This window comes from Primulina tabacum, unplaced genomic scaffold, assembly GCF_025594145.1.
Source record: "Primulina tabacum isolate GXHZ01 unplaced genomic scaffold, ASM2559414v2 Contig581, whole genome shotgun sequence".
NCBI lineage: Eukaryota > Viridiplantae > Streptophyta > Magnoliopsida > Lamiales > Gesneriaceae > Primulina > Primulina tabacum.
This window is the reverse complement of record NW_027459792.1, coordinates 1-19,666: the sequence shown is the minus strand read 5'-3', so window position 1 is coordinate 19,666 and position 19,666 is coordinate 1. Positions and strand designations below refer to the sequence as shown.

Here is a 19,666-nt window from a genome sequence, read left to right as displayed (position 1 = left end):
GTTATATGGTTTAAAAAATTTGAGTTGAGTTGTGTTGTTACTACCTGCTATAATTTTTTGTAAGCTACAAACATTTGATCATACAATTGGTATCGCTGTTAAGGTCGTATTTGATTCTCATGTTTGCAATAAAGTGCAATTATGTGAACTAGTTGATCATGCTAGTAAAGCGACGATTGATACGTGATGAGTTGAAAGATGTATCGTTATCATAAATTATAACTTAATAATAATAACATATAATAATAATAATAATAATATCTTTGTGTATATCGCATTGACTTTTGTACGAGCTCTTTAAATGCAATTTATACGTGGCGTTGTTACGCCTTAAACGCCATCTCTCGGCTAAGCAGGCTAAAGGGCTACAACATGAATTTATTTTTCCTGGTTAAACTCGAACCTTGTGTTTACCATTTCCTGGTTCATCTCTTTACCTTATGTTCTAACCAAAGACTCTTATATTACATTAAATTCCAAAAATTTAAATAGATCTTTTATTATCTCAATCTGATCTCAAGAACAAATAAATATAGATCATGTCATAGTAAGGTAATAATTTAGCACAAATACTTTAGCCTGTCATTCAGGTTAAACTTATGAAAATAGAAGTTAAAAAAAAAACAGTAAATAAAAACAGAAAATAAAAACAGTAAGAACTTACAAAGTTGTTACCAGAACTTTAAATTTTATTAACAAGCTTCAGAAGGGTTTTTACAAGAGAGAGAATAGAGGGGAGCAAACTCAACCGTGTCCTCCTAAAGACACAGAATGAACCTATTTATAGATAGAAGAGCCGGACATCAAACCCCGGATTCCATCTTAAAATAAAAACAGTAAATGCTTTAATAAAGCAAATAGTAACATGGTTACAAAATTCAAAAAGTAAAAGTGATATGCCACCCACTTTTTGTCACAATATGTCATGATAAGATGTGATATTCCACCAACTACAGATTCTTCTCCTAATGATCTTAATCATCTTTAATATTGTCTTTTAAAGAATTTTTCAATTTCTCAAAAATGTCATCTATTTGAGAAAATTGAGGAATATCATCCTCAGGGTCTTGAGCATCTTGCATCTTCATTAGATGAATAAATTGATTTTCACTAGATTCGGACGCCATAGATTTATCTGATTTGGAATCAGAACCTCCAATATTCTGAAAAAGATCTTTTTTCATTTCGTCAATATAGATCTCAATCATTTTGTCTTTTGAATATATTTCAGAATATTTCTGAGTAAGAATCTTGAAAGGACTCATAGAGGCTTTCTCCTTTTCTTGTTGATTATTAATTTCTTGTTGATATAAAGAAATTTTTTCTTCCATTTGATGAAGAGTTTCATAACCATATGGTTTTCCAGTTTCTGGATCATCTCTTAATAATTTGTCCCAGAATTTTGTGGAACTGACCCTCCATATGCAAGGGATACCTTCATCAGTGTAACCGAATTCTGGCTGCCATTTCCAGATCCATGGGATACCAAATTCCATGAAAAATAGACATAGAGTCTTACCATCGATCCAATGTTCAGAAAATGATTTTTTAATACTTGGAGAAACATTTAACCAAGTATTCATGGGTTTTATAAAAACCTCTGGCAAAATCTTTGCGGATGGACCAAAAATCTTCCACCATATTAAAAACCAATTTGGAACTGAGTAGTGAAAAACATTTTCACAAATCTTTAAAAACCAAGTATGTTTTCTTTTCTCATTTTCATAAAACAAGGTTTTATTAAAACTTTCAATATAATCCCAAAAATTAAATTTAAAACTCATTTTATGATTTTCAGAATAAAATTCTTTTTCAACTAATGGAGATATACCACATTCTTCAATAGATATAATCTTCTTAATTATAAACTTTGAGAAGTTATAACTTCCTTTCTGCTGAGTATTACTGAAAAAGTGAGTTATGTCAACACTTTTTGTAGATATCAGAAGATTTTCATAAAATCCTCTTTGCTTGTAGGAACCATATACATATGATGTATTGGTTAGATATCTTTCCATGATAGTCCATGGAGGTTTTTCCCATTGGGTATCTTTTTCTTCTATAAGAAGAATCAATTCTCGATGTTTTGTCTCTGTATATAGAGCTGAATCATTATCATCATCTTTTATGATATTAGCATATGATGCTGAAGATTGAGAATCTGTATTACTTCTCTTTTGTTTCAAGAATTCTTGAAATTCATTGTATAACTCATTATTTTGCTCAGTATTACTGGCTGATGAACTGGATAAGTTTTGGGCTATAAGTCTGTGTTTTCCATGCTGTGCAATGATATTAGGGGGTTTTCCCCTACCTCCTCGCCTCTATAAGAGGACTCTCCTCTTCCTCGGGAATACATATCTGTAGATGAAAATATTAGGATAAATATTCTCGAGTTAAGAAATCTGGCAAGTGATTATCTTCACCTTTCTTATAAATGATTTCAAAATCAAAAGGAGCTAAATGAGCTTGCCATCTTGCAAACATTTGTTTAGAAACATCATGTTTAAAATCTTTATTAAACATAAATTTTGCAGATTTGCAATCAGTTTTTATAATAAACTTTTGATTATATAAATCATCTTGAAATTTTAAAATACATCTGACAATAGCTAAGATTTCTTTTGCTACTGTGGAGTAATTTTTCTGGGCATTATTCCATTTACCAGAATAAAATCTAATAAGATATTCTTGTTTATTTTGAGGATATTTTTGTTTTAAGATTCCTCCAAAACCTATATCTGAAGCATCTGTTTCCACAATTTTATCCCATTGGGGATTAGCAAGCATAAGACAAGGAAGGTTTTTAACCTTTTCCTTAATATTTCTAACAGCTATTGTATGTCTTTCAGACCAAGGTAAATGATTTTTCTTTAATCTATCATATAAGATAGCAGAATCTTTAGTAAGATCTTTAATATAAGGAGAAATATAATTTAAACTTCCTAAAAATCTTTGTAACTGAGTTTTATCAGTTATAATATCAGGAAATTTTGAACCAAATTCTATACTTCTCTGTATAGGAATTATTTTTCATTTCTCAATCATATGACCAAGAAATCTAATATTAGTTTGAAATAAATTCATTTTAGATTTTGAGATAACAAGTCCATTTTGAATAACAATATTTTTAAATATATCTAAATTTTTAAAATGTATTTCAATATCATTAGAAAATACTAAGATATCATCAATATAAACAATTATAAAATTGCTGTAATTATAAAAAATATCATTCATAATTTGTTGAAATTCAGAAGGGGCATTTTTAAGGCCAAATGGCATTACTGTCCATTCATAATGTCCTATTGGAACATTAAAAACAGTTTTATATCTATCTGATTCTTTTACCTGAATCTGCCAAAATCCTGATTTTAAATCAAATTTTGAAAATATGATAGCATTAACAAGTCTATCTAATAAATCTTTTTTATTAGGAATAGGATGCCTAATCCATTTGAGAACCTTATTAAGAGGTTTATAATTTATGACTAATCTTGGAACACCTCTTTCCTGTTCAGAATGTTTATTAACATAAAAAGCAGTACATGACCAAGGAGATTGAGAATGCTTTATCAATCCTTTTTCTAATAAAGAATGAATTTCATTCTTACATAATTCTAAATATTCAGAATTCATTTGACAAGGACGAGCCTTGGTAGGAATATTCTTTTCATCAAAATTCTCTTCATATGGGAGAGAGATAATATGCTTCTTTCTATTCCAAAAAGCATTTGGAAGATCATTACATATTTCTAATGAGAACTTATTATAAATAAGTTTGATTTTCTCCTGTAATTTAGGATTCTGTAATTTATCATCTATAGTTAATATATTAACTTCTTCTTTTAAAGAATTAATCTGAAAAGTTTTCATATTAATCTTCTCTTGTAATTCATTAAGAATTCTATGAACAGGTTTAGTTATGAACTTAAAGGAAATAAGATTACCTTTAAAAGTACCTATAATACATGTTTCATCAACATAAGTTAAAGGATAAATTTGATAAATAAAAGGAAGACCAAGTATAAGTTGGCTAGAAATATCTTTTGCTAATAAAAAACTGGTTTGAATACAGTTTTTATCTTTGCAAATATAAACCTTTGGTAATTTATAATTTATTTCTAATGGTTCTCCTCCTGCATGAGAGAGAGAATGAGTGGTTTTATGAAAATATTTCGTAGGAATTAATCCTTCCAGTATAACATTTAAGTCTGCACCACTATCAATCATAGCAATGAAATTCTTTTTATAAGAATTTTCAATTAATAATGTTATATTAATGTACCATTTTTGAGATATGATCATGCTCAAAACAGATAAATGTTTTTTATCTGGATCAGGAAAAGAAATATCTTGTAGATTATCAAAACTATCAGAATTATTAACTGAATTATTATTATTAGTTTCAATGATTGAAACACGATAATTTAAACTATTATTATTGTGTTGTAAAATTTTTACTTGTTCTTTAAGATTTTCTATTTCTTTAACTAAATCCTGTATAGTAACTGGATTCTGTTTACTATATTTCTGTTGAAGAAGATTTTTAACTTCTTTCATAGAGTAAGATTGTTCTTGTTTAACAAGAATATTATTATTATTATTGCTAGTTGAAGCAGTATTCTCCATTTGATCAATAATTGTGGATTTTAAAACTGGATCCTTAATCATTTTCAGAAATTCTAAAATATTATTGTTAGTTAACACATTAATATTTAAATTCTGAAATTGAGACATGAGTTTATAAAATTCATCATTTTTATCTTCTATATGATTTAAACAAGATTTTCCTTGTATACAATTATTACATTCATTTAAATCATTAGAAATATCTGATTCACTATCTATTATTTCTTCTGAAATATAATATTCTGAAGAATTCTCAGTTTCACTGTCAGAATTATTATTCGAATCCATTATTATTTTAAATAATGTTTCTTTTAGATTATCATCTATATCTAAATTATTAATTTTGTTTTTAGCCCAACATTGATTAGCATAATGACCTGGCTTTTTACATTTTCTACAAATTATTAATTTGTTTTTGTATTTTTCTTCTTTCCGTAAATCACGGCTTTCTTTTCTTTTTTTCTTTTTATCTCTTTGTCTATCAGACAAGTATCTTTTCTTTCTATAAAGTTTTTCATTTTTTTCTTTAATTTTTTTCTTACCTGTATTAGGTAAGTCCATACCAAATTGATCAATAAATTTACCTAATTGTTTTTTCTCAAGTAAATTCTTTCTTTTAATTTGATTATTTAATTTTAATTCATTACAGAGAGCTAAACCCTCTTTAATGCAAGTATTAATTAAATTTCCATAAGTATAATTATCATATGGAATATTAATCTCATCTTTTCTTAATACTTTTCTAATTCTTTCAGCAAATAGAAAAGGTAAACCATCTATAAATTTAGCTTTCCAGAAACTATTATTACAATCTGGTATCTCATATATACGAGATAAAAAGGTATCTTTATACCATCTAAAATCAGTAAGTGTTTTACATTTTAGATTAATTAATAAAGTACGAGTCTTTTCACTATCATCTGTGAATTTTCTAGTAAAATGTTCAATCATAGTCATTATTAATGAATAAACAACATTTTCTGATTGAATATTATTCTCTATCTTAATAGAATTAATAATATCTTCCTTTTGGAATTGATTTAAATAGTTATCCCACCAACCTTTAAGTTGACCAGTAAAACCTGATATAATCATCTTAGCAATATTTTTATCAGTATTGCCTGAAGTTTTACACACAGTACTATACATAAGCATTCTGTGAGCAGTATTATAAATTTGTTTATCACTAAAACCATCAATATTCCATTCATAAATACTTTTCCCATTATAACTATTAGCAAATATATATTCTTGTTCTTCAATAAGAACGTCCATGGGAGTAGGTCTATTATAATAATATTTAGTTTGGGTAGGTCTATCTGCCCATTTAATTTTATTAATTTCTTCTTCAGAATGATCATTATCATTATCAAACTCTTCATTAAGAGTATTCAAATTCAGATTTTTAAATTTTTCTTCTAATAATTTTTCTATATCAGAAACAGAAGATTTAAATTTAAAATCATTGATATCTGGAGGGGATTGAATAGAAGCAGTAGCAATAGAAACAATATTAGTTTCTTCTTCTTTAGTTTGAATATGAACATCTGGTTTAATTTGATTAATAGCCAGAATTATTTTATCAATACGGTCCTTAAGAGAAACTATCTCTTCTCCTATTATCGTAAGATACAAATTTGTATAATTCTGTTTTTCAATTATCTGATTAATATTTTTAACAGTTATCTGTAATATATCATTTTCAAATAATTTTGAAAAAGCAGTAAAATTTAAAATTTTATTATTCTTTTCTATAATAAAAGATTGTTGAGGAGCATAGACAGATTTTTGAATCTGTCCTGTAGAAAGTTTATAATTTCTTTCAAGAATAGAAATATAATCTATAATAAATGTTTTAAAAAACCAAGGAACAAAATGAATCAATTTATTCTGGTTTTCACAATATTTATAAAATTCCACAACAATATAATTAAACTCATCTTCAGAAAAACTTTTAAAGTACCAATTTCTGAAAGATTCCCATTTGGGTAAATAAAATTCTGCATTGATCCTTGCCCTAGCAAGAGATCCTTTAGTAAAATCAATTTTAGTTTTACTATTCATTAAATACTAAAATTCATTTCTGAAACTGTATCAGTTTCTCTAACTTTTTGAAAGTTACTTTTATGCACAATATTATTCTGATTAATAATTAATTCATCTACTGTATCTTGTACAGGAGACTCAACATCTTCTCTTATCTGAGAAGTAGAAGCTCTAGAAGTTTGAGGAATATCCACCAAATAATCTAAAGGCGAAATAAAAGAATAACTAGATCTTGATCTAGTATAGATAGAAGATGGCAATAATCTTCTTTGTTCATTATTAAACTGTATTTGAACAGATCCTTCATTATTCTGAATAACTTGTTGTAAATCCCTATTTATTATAGGATTTCTAGGAACAGCTTGTTCAATTATCCAGTTTTCTGGAAATTCAATTTCTTCCCATTTTATAGATCTACGGGTTGTAATATTAGATCTATTAAAATTAGTTTCTATAAGAATAGTTTCATTTAATTTTTTATCTATTCTTTTACACATAGGATTCAGTGTAAATAATGGCTTATAATAAATACGATAACAGATACATATAACTTCTGTGTCAGGAGTATAATTATAACCATGAGTTTTAACATTTAATGTTAAAGAATCTAATATATTAATATCAGACAAAGATAAAGATAAATTCGGATAAACATCAAAATATACTGGACCATGAGCCAGACTAGATTGAATTATTCCCATAAGTGATTGTTTCCAATTCAAATTTCTACCATCTCTTAAAGCTGCTATGAAGCTTTCTGGTAGTCCTTCTAATGTTAAAGGTCTAAAAGCTATTTGAATTAAACCTATATGCATGAATCTGTAATTTTTTCTATAAGGCAAAATATCTTTATTGTTTAACAATCTAATAACCATTTCATTATTATGAAGTGGTACCGATGATTCTGTAGTTTTAACCACTTGTTTAAAACCAATTTTTTCAAAGGTTCCTAACTTATAGATCATTTTAGATTCTATCTTAGGAATAGTCCATTTATTCAATAAATCTAAATTATCAGGTAAATCATATTCTTCATTCAAACTGTTTTGAACAGTTTCTTTAAAACCGAAAATATTCATTTGAATAAAAAGTGCTAAATTATTATCCAGACTATTTCCATGGCTCTAGTTATATAGATCAATCAATTACAATTAGAATTTGGTTCAGCATATTTGATAATTCAGTTTTTTTTAATATACAAATTAAAATATCCGTTTATTGGTTGCATTCGATTATTCTTTTTAATATTATTTTACTTTTAAAAATGTATTATTTAACACATATACTAGTTTTATTTTTTTTGTAAAAAAATAATAATAATTGTAGTTGGTTGGAAGCTAAACGTAACGATTGCATCACTAATCACACAAATTAGTCAAACTAACCCGTGTAACCAAATGATTCAGAATGTCGAATATATATATATATATTTCTATAGTTTTGATATGAAGTCCACATCTGTGGTCACCAATGAGATGTCATGGTCCAAATGAATCAGAATTAGAAGCTTCACTGGTTTCAACTTACATGAACCGTAAGTTGAAAATGGGAATTAGCTTTGTTCATACTGTCTGAGGCAAATTTCCTTTGGGGGCAAGCCACATTAAATTCACGTAATTTCTCCCCACCCGGCATTTTAAGAAAATCAAATTTCAAACTAATTTGACAAGGAACCATCACATCAGACAAGGAATAATATTGCTCAGAGAAAAGGATTTTTTAACTTTTCTCGATTTGGTGGTACCTGTACCCATCTATTTTCAGACATGTTTAACGGTAAATACCATTTAAGGTCTCCTGATTCGGACAAATATCAAGATTTACAAGCACATCTTGATGTAATACTTGCAAGAAAATATAAAAAGCAAATCTTAGCCATATGTTTGTTCTAAGATTCGATTCCCAGAAGTGTTTTTTGGGTTGAGTCTGAATCTATCAATCTACGAGATTCTTCCCACAACTTGGTCTCGATCCCCAGCTTCCTTAGCTCCATCAAACCACGCTCGACTGTGATACAAAAAGAAAGAAATAGGTTATGTTGTTTGTGAGTTATAACGAAATATAAGTCTACAATATTATTTCCCCGGCCAGGGTCCTGGATTGATACATGGCCTCTTTCAGACTTATTCGTTAAAATGACCTGAGTTTTCACACGCCACAACATGCATTTATGTTGATTGATTCATGTCAATCACTTGCAAAGTTGGCAAAAGAATGGGGGAGACGGAGAAAATGTCACAGGGAAAAACCTGGGCTGACACAGTACCCGCGGCCATAGTCACAAAGAAATACAGAAACAGAAGCATTCTCCATAGGCAGATTGAAGTTATTTCATAGGGAAAACAAACGTTGCAAAAGGGAGCATAATACCATCCACTGCATCATGTGAATTAGGTGTCACATTCTCTTGGTTGATCCAGAACTGCAGCCTTTCTTCGGCAATGTCGGGTTCCAATCCATGATTCTTCGCTCTTCTCCAAAAATATGTTATCCAAGCCTGAAAAAATAGAGGGATTTAGTAATACAGTATTAAAATCAATCCGTTGCTTTAAAAATAAACTCTTTTCCCTTGGTAGTGTGACAAAATACCTGCTTCAGAAGAACGTCTTCGGACTCCTCTTCACTTAATACTGAAACAAAGGATACGATTTGTAAATAACAAATACATAATACGAACATTAATATATTATTGAAATTATTTTGTACATAAACTTACCAAATGTTTCTGAAAAATTCTGACCTTCAATTGGCAGATTAATTTCATCTACATTCGGAAAAAGGACATGATCAAATAATTGACTTTAAAAAAGACATAGTTCAACTAGAATAGCTGGTGATAAAGTACAACAGAATGCAATCTAGAAGATGAAAAACACTCCTTTAATTTTTACCAGTTGAATTAGATTTTGCTATGCTGGGGAAACGGTTTTGAGCCATTGATAAGGTTACTGCCTCCTCTACCTTCAAAAAAAATTACACAAACTTCATCCTACTCGAGTGTAAATAAAATGATTAAGATTTCCGTTTTGTTTTCCAAATAAACGTATCAACGTTGAAACAAGGCCAGTATATAATTAACCTTAAGTGCATTAAGTTCCCTGAGACCTTTATCAACTAAAAGCATACTTTCGACGTTGTCTTTTTTCAAGACATCGTCCAGGTGGTGTAGGACTTTCTCCCTTTCTTGGAGATCATTGTTAACTGCAAAACATACAGGAGGTAAATATAATCAAGGAAGATCAGTATAGCAACATCAAGTTAATTTCAACCAAAAGAATGAAGAATTATTAAACAGAAATGGTTTGCAAAATGAAAGCCTGGCACCATATCTAGACTTGATAGTCATTTCACTCATCGTCTGTTGACGTTTTGAGGAAAATCAATGAATATAGTATGATTGTATGAGTCATTATACTTTTACATAGGCCAATCAACCAACTGCGACCCTTGTTTATCTGGCCTGCCAGGGACCAGCAAGGGAGAATAAACTTTCCACAGGCCAAGTTTTGGTATGTGATTTCATTAGCATTATTGAGCACTAAAGTGAATCCGACTACTTAGGGGAACGTACTTGATGCGCTTTCATTTTTTGCCTTCTCGCCGGCACCCAGTATCGTTTCGAATGGACGAGATGTAACAGATGACCAATATCTGTATCTCGCCCCAGCAATCTCAGAATAGATACCTGCAATGTACATAAATACTGAAAAAACTCTGTTTCAATTAATGTAACTATGGTCTGTAACATCTTTAGTCTTCCCTGTATACGATTATCAATTTTAGCCTTGTAACTATTTGCTCTCCAAGAATCAAATTTTGATTTTTTGGAAGGGCAGGGGAAACCGTCAGCTCAGCTCAAAACTGGTTACCCCTACCTGACAATGAAAAGGAAAGTAACAAAGTATTTCTGGTGAGAATGTTTATGGGTAAAAGAAAATTACCATGGCGAAGACATAAACTCCAGTACCGAGCAAGCCAACATCTTTTGAGAACAACCTCTTCCTAAAGTGAGGGACTGTCAATGACACAAGTATGAACAAAGAAAAGGGATCAAGAAAATATAGTAAGAAAAGTTTTTATTTGCTGATACCATTTCTTCTTGAGTTAATATCATTCTTTGTGCCACGATCCGAAGTGATTTAACTTCAGATTCAGCACCATTGAGCTGCTCCAAAGCTGATGTAGCTTCATTCCTAGCAGTCTTGTAAAAAAAATAATAAAAAAGAAATAATCTAATTCACATTCTGAAATACCCCTTCTGCCATTGTCAATCCTAAATTTAAGGCTAAAGAGACGCATGGCATAACCAAGCACAAACTATGGAAGAGGTGAGCATGACAGATCGCCAGATATATATTTGATTAAATTGTGCAACAGCTTAAGTGCATATCTGATTACTGTTATATAGAACGATGAAATCAATTATTGCCCACATAGGCCAAACCCATAGAAACTTGGTATTGGAACAGGAGAAATATAAGATGGAGTTGAATATTCAAACCACCTCAGCTTCCATTCGGAGGGCAGCAATCTCCTCATCACTTCCACCATAGGTTTGTGCTGAAACTTTAAGAGCTGCCTAAAAAAAATTGATTTAAAGTAAATATGAAAACATGAGTCACTAGATGACAATTCTTATTCTACATACCTCTCGTTTCTGAAGATCAGCTTCCTTCCTGCCAGGGAACAAAATTTAGAGCTGACATTCACTGTGTTTTGCAAGAGCGTTCTAAAATAATTTACCTGCTCAGAAGGCGGCTTCTAAAGATACGCCTCCTCCAAGAGATGCAATCTAGAATAGGACCAAGAGAAATCACTAAACTCAAAGTTCAAATTCTCCTGAATTCAGAAATTAAGGCGATACGAGCATGCGTACATTGGAGATCAAGGGTGAATTAAAAATGATGCAAGGCGCTTACTTGTTATAAAGAAAAAAATGTAACATAAATTGCAGCTTTTACGTCGAGGCATTTGAATACACTTGCAGGATTACCTGTTGCTCGAGCTGCATCGTTCTTGCTTCAGACTCCTCACACCTTTTTTCCGTAATACGCAACTGAATAGAAGAGGTGAATGTGAAATGCTAGCTGATATATGATATTACAAATTCTGATCCAAATGCCAACATGTGAGACGAGACTTGCCACACAAAATAAACAAATCACGAGTTCATAAAGTTATAAGCTAGAAAAAAATCACCTTTTCCAATAAATTGTCGTTTTCTTCTTGCAGCGTGTCAAGCTGCAATTTGATGTGCCAATTAGCAATTGTAAACAGGATAAAAGAGGCTAAACGAAAGATCACAGAAACTGTAAAAATCACTCTCAAGTGCATAAATGTACCTCATCTTTCAAAGCAGCAGACTGGTGGTCGCTAGGCTCTTTGTATTTGAAAGTTCCAAAGTCCAGAGATAACCTGGAATTTGAAGGATCATATATACTAGCTCCAACGCACAAACTAATATGTATAAAGGTGAAAAGAAATAATAAAATCTAATTATGTAACGAGGAATGATTCGGTTTCAAGAAATTAGGCAGAGTGAGCTTTTGAAAACTTGCATTTGCGGTTATTGACTCAGTCGCTCAGATCTATTTTTTTAGGAAAACGATTAAGATAAGTTGAAGAACCAAATTGATATCACAAGACAATGCAAGACTCTCGTTTTTCACTTACTTAAGCGAGGGTAGAGTAAGTTCTACCATGTTCATTCATACAAAGTTGAATTCAGTGATATTGAGGTACCGAAAGTTGGGTAAGATAAAAAACAATTTAGAACCTTAAAAAAAATAAGACGGTGAATGGAAAGGGGATCCAAATCAAACATTTTTCCAATATGATAAAATATTATTTACAAATTTCTAGTCGATGCAAGGTGAATCAACTCAAAACACCTTTTATCCTTGAATCTATTCAGTTGCATTTCTGCTGGAATTCCTGACACCACTGACTTATGTGATATAGGTATGCTTGGTGGTACCATAGAAGCAGTCTTGACCTCTAAATTTCGACCGCCACCTGACTCAAAAACGAGCTGATGGAGGCTGTTCTTCCTGACTAATATAAGAAGGTGATCTTCTAACAGCTATAGAATGAGCAGATGGTGCATTTGATTCTTCAGCATAGTCTTCTTTGGGTTGAGGGAAATGTCTTATTATAGGATCTACCAGCCTAGATTTTGATGGTCGGAGAAGAGAAGCTGAGCGAGCTGATAAAGGCTGCTCTTGCACCGAAGCAACAGTTGCAGATGGTCTGGAACCAAACGCCGAACGAACAGATGGTGGCTGTTCTAATGTGGTACGACCTGTCTAGAAAGCAATATAAAATGGATTTTATACTTGTACAGATAGGAATTATTACTAGGTACACATACTGTAACTAATCCTCAATAACACTGTCCGGAACTAATATGCAAGAGAACCCATGGGAAGTTCCTTTAACAACCCAGTTTGGCACTATCCCTTGACCTCGCCTCAAAAAGCCACCTACTCAACCACTTGAGATAGTTTTTTTACCACATATTGGTGGAGATATGGGACCAAGAGATGCAACATAATCACTCTCTGAAACTATTTCATATCAGACATATGTATGATCAAGCTTCTTACTGTTGGAGAACGATTTCGAGTTTTCTTTCCACCCGCAAGTCCAATGCCAACTGATGGAACAGCCGATTCAAAACCATACAAATCATCCTCATCATCTTCGTCATCTGCAGGTTGGTGAGCCATAACCTGAGCAAGCCTTTGAGCTGCCACTTTGGTGTTCTGTGGTCTCCTCATATTTGCAATTCCGGTCGAACCCGGGCGCGCATGGCGATGCAATGGGGACGTCATACTGCCAAAACACCTTCTTGATGTTCTAGATCTCTTTTGCTACAAATATAATGGCCTCACTGAAACGTTTCTGCAAACATAACAAATGCAAATGACAACACCTTAGTCCAACTCATAACAAGTCAATCATTATTGTTATTTTTTTATTGAAGCATACAAAACAACTTCATAATAAATTAACTTTGATGTATTTAGATATTCCACTCTGCCCAGACTCAATTAAGCCTCCCGCATAACAATCGAACTCGGAAATGCAGAAATTTAAAACAATCAGATATCAAATTCGACCGTATTTCGGCGAACTTATACGAATCAACAATGGATCTTGGTGCAAACGTTAAAAAAAAAACTTAAATTCCCTTATCAAGAGCCACGAGAATGCCATATTCGCGTATGGTGCAATACGTCGGTGAAGAATTACAACATTCGAAAAAATAATAATTTGCGTGCATTTTAATGCTATATTACATGAAGATTCATCATACCAGATACGAGCATTTCAGCGACCAATTCGCTAGATCGATCGGTAAGGCCAATCTGTTTGAAACGAGAAACCAAAATCGAAATGTTAAAAAGTGAATCAAAATTGCGAATAAATATTCCTAAAAATATATTTGAAAGAAACAAAAAGAATTTTGGTTTTATAATTTTCTGGCAAAATGTTTCAAACCAGCCCATATTATATAACCAAGCCTCTTCTATCCATTAGCATGAGGCCTGATATGGTGCAAAGTGGATTGTAGCCCAAGTAAGCCCATTTATTCCCACGAATCCACTTTTCCTGGATTTACAGCCCAATGTTGGCCGATGCACATCATTCTACGGTACTTTTTCTCGAGCAACATGTACCACTGGCTTTTAAATTTCTTGGTATTTTTAACCTTTATTTGTTTCATACATTGTGAATCCAAGCCCTAGGAACAAAGCAAGCGTAAAAGCTCGTGAGACGCTATACTTACCGCACGTCTAATGGTCATCGACGGGCTAAATTACGTTCCTGCTCGACTTCACATAAAAAAAAAATATCAACAATGATCATTTAATTGATGAGTAGGTCTTTTGTGAGACGGTTTCACGAATCTTTATCAGTGGAGCAGGTATCTTGTGAGACGGTCTCACGAATCTTTATCTGTGAGACGGGTCAACCATATCGATATTCACAATAAAAAAGTAATACCCTTAGCATAAAAAGTAATAATTTTTCATGGATAACTCAAATAAGAGATATGTCTCACAAAATACGACCCATGAGACTGTCTCACACAAGTTTTTGCCTTATCCGTGAGACGGGTCAACCCTATCGATATTCACAAAAAAAAAAAAATAATAATACTCTTAGCATAAAAAGTAATACTTTTTCATAGATGACTCAAATAAGAAATACGCCTCACAAAATACGACCCGTGAGACCGTCTCACACAAGCTTTTGCCTTTAATTGATATGCGGTCGTTCAAATCGAACAAAGTCGAACCAAATCATAATCTAAGGTTGATGTTAATTTGTTATTTAGTAAAGCAATATAATAGATTTGGTTGACTTTTAGGTCTATTTTTTTTTTTTTCCAAAAAAGAAAGCGGATAATCCGCATTTGCTAATGGGATTGCTTCTAATTTGAACACTATGATTTACCGAGCCCCTACGGAGGGAAAAAATGTGGTGGTGAGGCGATGATCAAAGTAGGAAACAATGACGTGGTCACCAAAAAGACCCACCAAAATCAAAATTCTTGCACCTTTTGCAAATTAGTCAATTGGCAGCAATGCATGCTTAGGTAATGCTTACTCAAACATCGTCCCTTTTTCTTTACGGAATCATTCATTCAACCTTAAAACCGAACAAATATTTGCTGAAAATATTCTAAAAAAAACGAAGACTAATTCGCCGTCGTCGGTTTACGTAGACTATCGACGTCCAACGAGTTTTAACAGTGGGGATCATGTTATTACCGGTGGAATAAAAACCTTGAAAAGAGCAACATATATCGAAACATTAGGGAAGACTATTATTGTTATCGGTATATAGTGTTTTCCAAGTGCCTTGCAGGCTTACGTAACGAGGGGAGAGAGACTTATCGATATCCTATGCAAGAATTAGTCACATTTTAACTGTGTACGTTTTGATCTTAATGCTGTTTGAAAGTAAACCTTTAAACAGCGGAGGAAAAAATTTCTTAAAAATAATTATATTTTTATACTATAATATAATTAGTACTTTATATTTTTTTACTTTTGATATATCGTGTCGGTTGTTTTTGTGGAGATGGTTTGACGGATCTGTTTTGTAAAATATATGTCAACCATATTCATGAGTAAGTGAGACGTAATATTTTTTTTCACGAATTCGATTTGGATTAGAGATATCTCTCGAGAATTTTGGTGATTTATTTGTTGTGTTGAAGAGAATCAAACTAATTAAATTCTTACTGCCAACCAAATCAATTCGATCAAGTGGACTACGTGGAAACACTCGACCGAACATTGTAATGCGTCTGTAAGAAACACAAATAATTTAAAACCGGTCTCTTAAAAACCTTTCATGTATGTCTATATTGTGAGCGATTTCACAAATATTTATTTATGAAAATGATCAATTTCACATTTACAATAAAAAATAATATTTCTGACATAAAAAGTAATATTTTTTCATGAATGACTCAAAAAAATACACGTCTCACAAAATTGATCGTACGAGAGTTTTTGTGAAACCTTGAACCATGTTTACACGGGTCTCTTGGTTCGCTTACACCTTTCATCCCAATACTTGGAATAGATCCGAGATTCATAATTTTATCTTCGGATAAAAAAACCAAAAAAAAAAAAAAACTTTAATCATTTTTATCTATTTTTATTGCGATCCAACGTCAAATTTTTATTTTTTCAGTAAATATAATTAAAAATATATAATTAAATAATCTCCAAACTAGATCTTAATTTCAAATATTTTTGTACTGGGAGCTTATAAATTTGGGGCCGCAAACCATATCGATCGTCAAAATTTAAGAAAAAAAGAAGGGCTTTAATTCAACCGCGTTAGGTCCAATCGATGTCACTTTGTAAAAGAGAAGGGCGGTGTGTTTTCTTTTGTTCACAATATTTCCGGATAAATGTTTTCCAGAAAATATAATTTCAAAAAATTAATAAAGGAATAAATTGGAGTTTTTTTTTAAAAAAAATAAAATATAAAGAGTGTTAGCTTTTTTATGCAATAATATTAATTATTCATATATGGTATATGGGTATTTAAAATTTTATGCCTCAGCTCCACATTTATCGGAAATTTTATACTAAGAATTTTAATTTTCTTTTTATTAAAAAATTGTCAATTTGTTTTTGGTATTTAAGGTGCATAAAGTCTAGCAGAGCTGTTGAAGTGCATATTCTTGTTTACTTTTCCACACACTTCCCAGAATCCCAGTTCCCAACTTCTTGTATTGTTGTACATAATACAAACATGAATAACACAGTACATATCATAGTCTGATCACATACGTATCGATAAATGTATATACATATTAAATATAGTCGGAAAAAACTAGAAATTTCGATAAAATCGATAAGATATTAAATTTTCACTCGTTTTTACCAAAACTCGAATACTTTTGTTCATAATTGATAGAAAACAATTTAGATTTCTAGCGAGTAAATAGAGAAGAATGGGCGAAGAAGCAAAGTTAGGCATGAGATCTTTCTTACATCGATCACATGGATAAAAAAAATTGTTGTAATAAATAAAAAAATGATGGATCTAACATGTCAATAGCCTTTTCTTGTACAATTTGTTAATTAAGTGATGCGTCATCTAATCTATTAATTAGGTATTTAGGTAATTTTGGGATTCTAAACATTATAGGAAGATCTAATTTGGGCCGACATTATCCATTCTTACTTATCTAGAACTACATCATATCTAATTTTAATAATATCACAAGAAACAGTAGATCTCTTGTGAGATAGTTTCACGAATCTTTATCTGTGAGACGGTCAATCCTATCGAAATTCACAATAAAATGCAATACTTTTAGCATAAAAGTAATGCTTCTTCATGGATGACCCAAATAAGAGATCCGTCTTACAAAATACGACTCGTGATACCGTCTCACCCAAGTTTTTATCCACAAGGAATAATATCACGAGAAATTCGTTTATTTTCGGATATGTTAATTCATTGATTTTTTTTTTAAAAAAAAGGAAAATTATGGCGTGTGTGTTTCTAATTCTACGACGATGATTCAAAATGGAAGTGGCTAGTTATCGTAGTCAACATGTTCTACGTGTTGGGAGAAGTCAGCTTGATCCCAATAAACGTGGGTAAAAAAAAGATTGGAAGTAGGCCCCCAGACAAAATAGTGACAAGGACAATACCTTTCGGCCCAACTCATCCCAAATAGAGCTCCGAGGGCGGTGGAATAATTTATATTTTTCATGATCTTTTTAATCTTTCCAGGTGAGTTTTTGACTGTTTGTTCGATATTACTCGTGTAGGTGTTGTTTGTACGGGTTAAGATCATGACATGTGTCATTTTTTCGACATATTTCATAATCTTACTCGGGTACACGAGCAAAAAAATAATACATGCCGTGATCTTGGCTCGTAGAGACGAAGTTTGCATGGATAGAATCAACCAAACGGCTTTTGTCTCCAATTCTTGTATTGTTGGAGTTGAGCTCCATTCTTATTGGAGAACTTACCACATTCACACGTAAAACATTACCATGTCATGTTATATAATTATACGGTATCATAGATCGATTTTCGTATATATTTTTTTTTTAAAAAAATATGTTGTGATTTATTTAATTTTTTTATAAAAATCTAACGCAACCAATCATCCATAAAAAAAAAAATATGTTGTGATTTATTTAATTTTTTTATAAAAATCTAACGCAACCAATCATCCATAAACGATATGAGTCACCTACAAAAAATCAATGCTTGGACGCATTTAATAAAAAAGTAGCAAGGTAATAAATAAATAATAATAAATATAAAAGGGTATGGGTCCAAGCGGCATAGTTTCTAATTGACGGGGTCTACGCCACGACCAGTTTGTCTTGTTGCATTATTTAGCCAATTTTTTGGCTTCCTGACGTTAACTTTGACGACAAACGTGGCATCCATATGGTATATCTCCAATATGTCCAATTCTTTCCGTAATTAGGATGCAAAAACCCTGTTATTTAGATCCAAGATGAAAAAAATTCGTATCTCTAAAAATTATTAATATTTATGATATAATATATATGTGTGTGCGCGCGCGTATCCATTTATTAAATATTTTTCAAATTTTAAAATTTTATAGATTGGTGAATTTTATATAAATTTTGGAAAAAATACAAAAAAAAATTATGCTTGTGATTTCTTTAAGGCGAAAACTTGTGAGACGGTCTCACATGTCGTATTTTGTGAGACTGATAAATTATTTGGGTATTACTTTTTATGGTAAGAGTATTTTACTTTTTATTGTGAATATCGGTAGGATTGATCCGTCTCACAGATAAAAATTCGTTAGACCGTCTCACAAGAGACCTACTCTTTCTTTAAACTACTTCTTATTCGAGTGAGAATAAAGACAAAAAAAAGTAATAATCTTTCAAATGTATCACTCAATGGTAATTGAGGAAAACTAACTATAAAATTAATTTATTTCCAAACACATTTTAAAATTATAGAGCATGATTTTAGCTTTTCCCAAAATTACTTTAGACAATAGGATTCCAAAAATCTTTCAAGACTTCTCGACTTATGTCATGTCAAAATATCATTTAATTAGCTTATGGGTCCAAACAATATACAGCATCTAACATTTAATTTGCCTTGTTATTTTTGTTTTGGACAATATTGTCTCCATGAAACGTTACAAAATTGCAATGAAAATTAAAGAATGGATTGAAAACGGTGTCATGGAGGGCGGTTGATCTTCTTAAATAAAAAAAGAGTAGGTTTTTGTGAGACGGTCTCACGAATTTTTATCTGTGAGACGGATCAACCCTACCAATATTCACAATAAAAAGTAATACTCTTACAATAAAAAGTAATATTTTTTCATGGATGATTCAAATAAGAGATCCGTCTCACAAAATACGACTCATGAGACGGTTTCACACAAGTTTTTGTCTAAATAAAAAATTTTATTTTTTTATGTATCATGAAATTC

The 19,666-nt window shown here is 31.4% G+C and overlaps 1 pseudogene; it reads right to left on the bottom strand.

The window, feature by feature from the left end:
• Window positions 1-8,366: 8,366 nt before the first annotated feature.
• Window positions 8,367-14,097, bottom strand: LOC142534537 (coiled-coil domain-containing protein SCD2-like; annotated as a pseudogene).
• Between the last annotated feature and the right edge of the window lie 5,569 nt (window positions 14,098-19,666).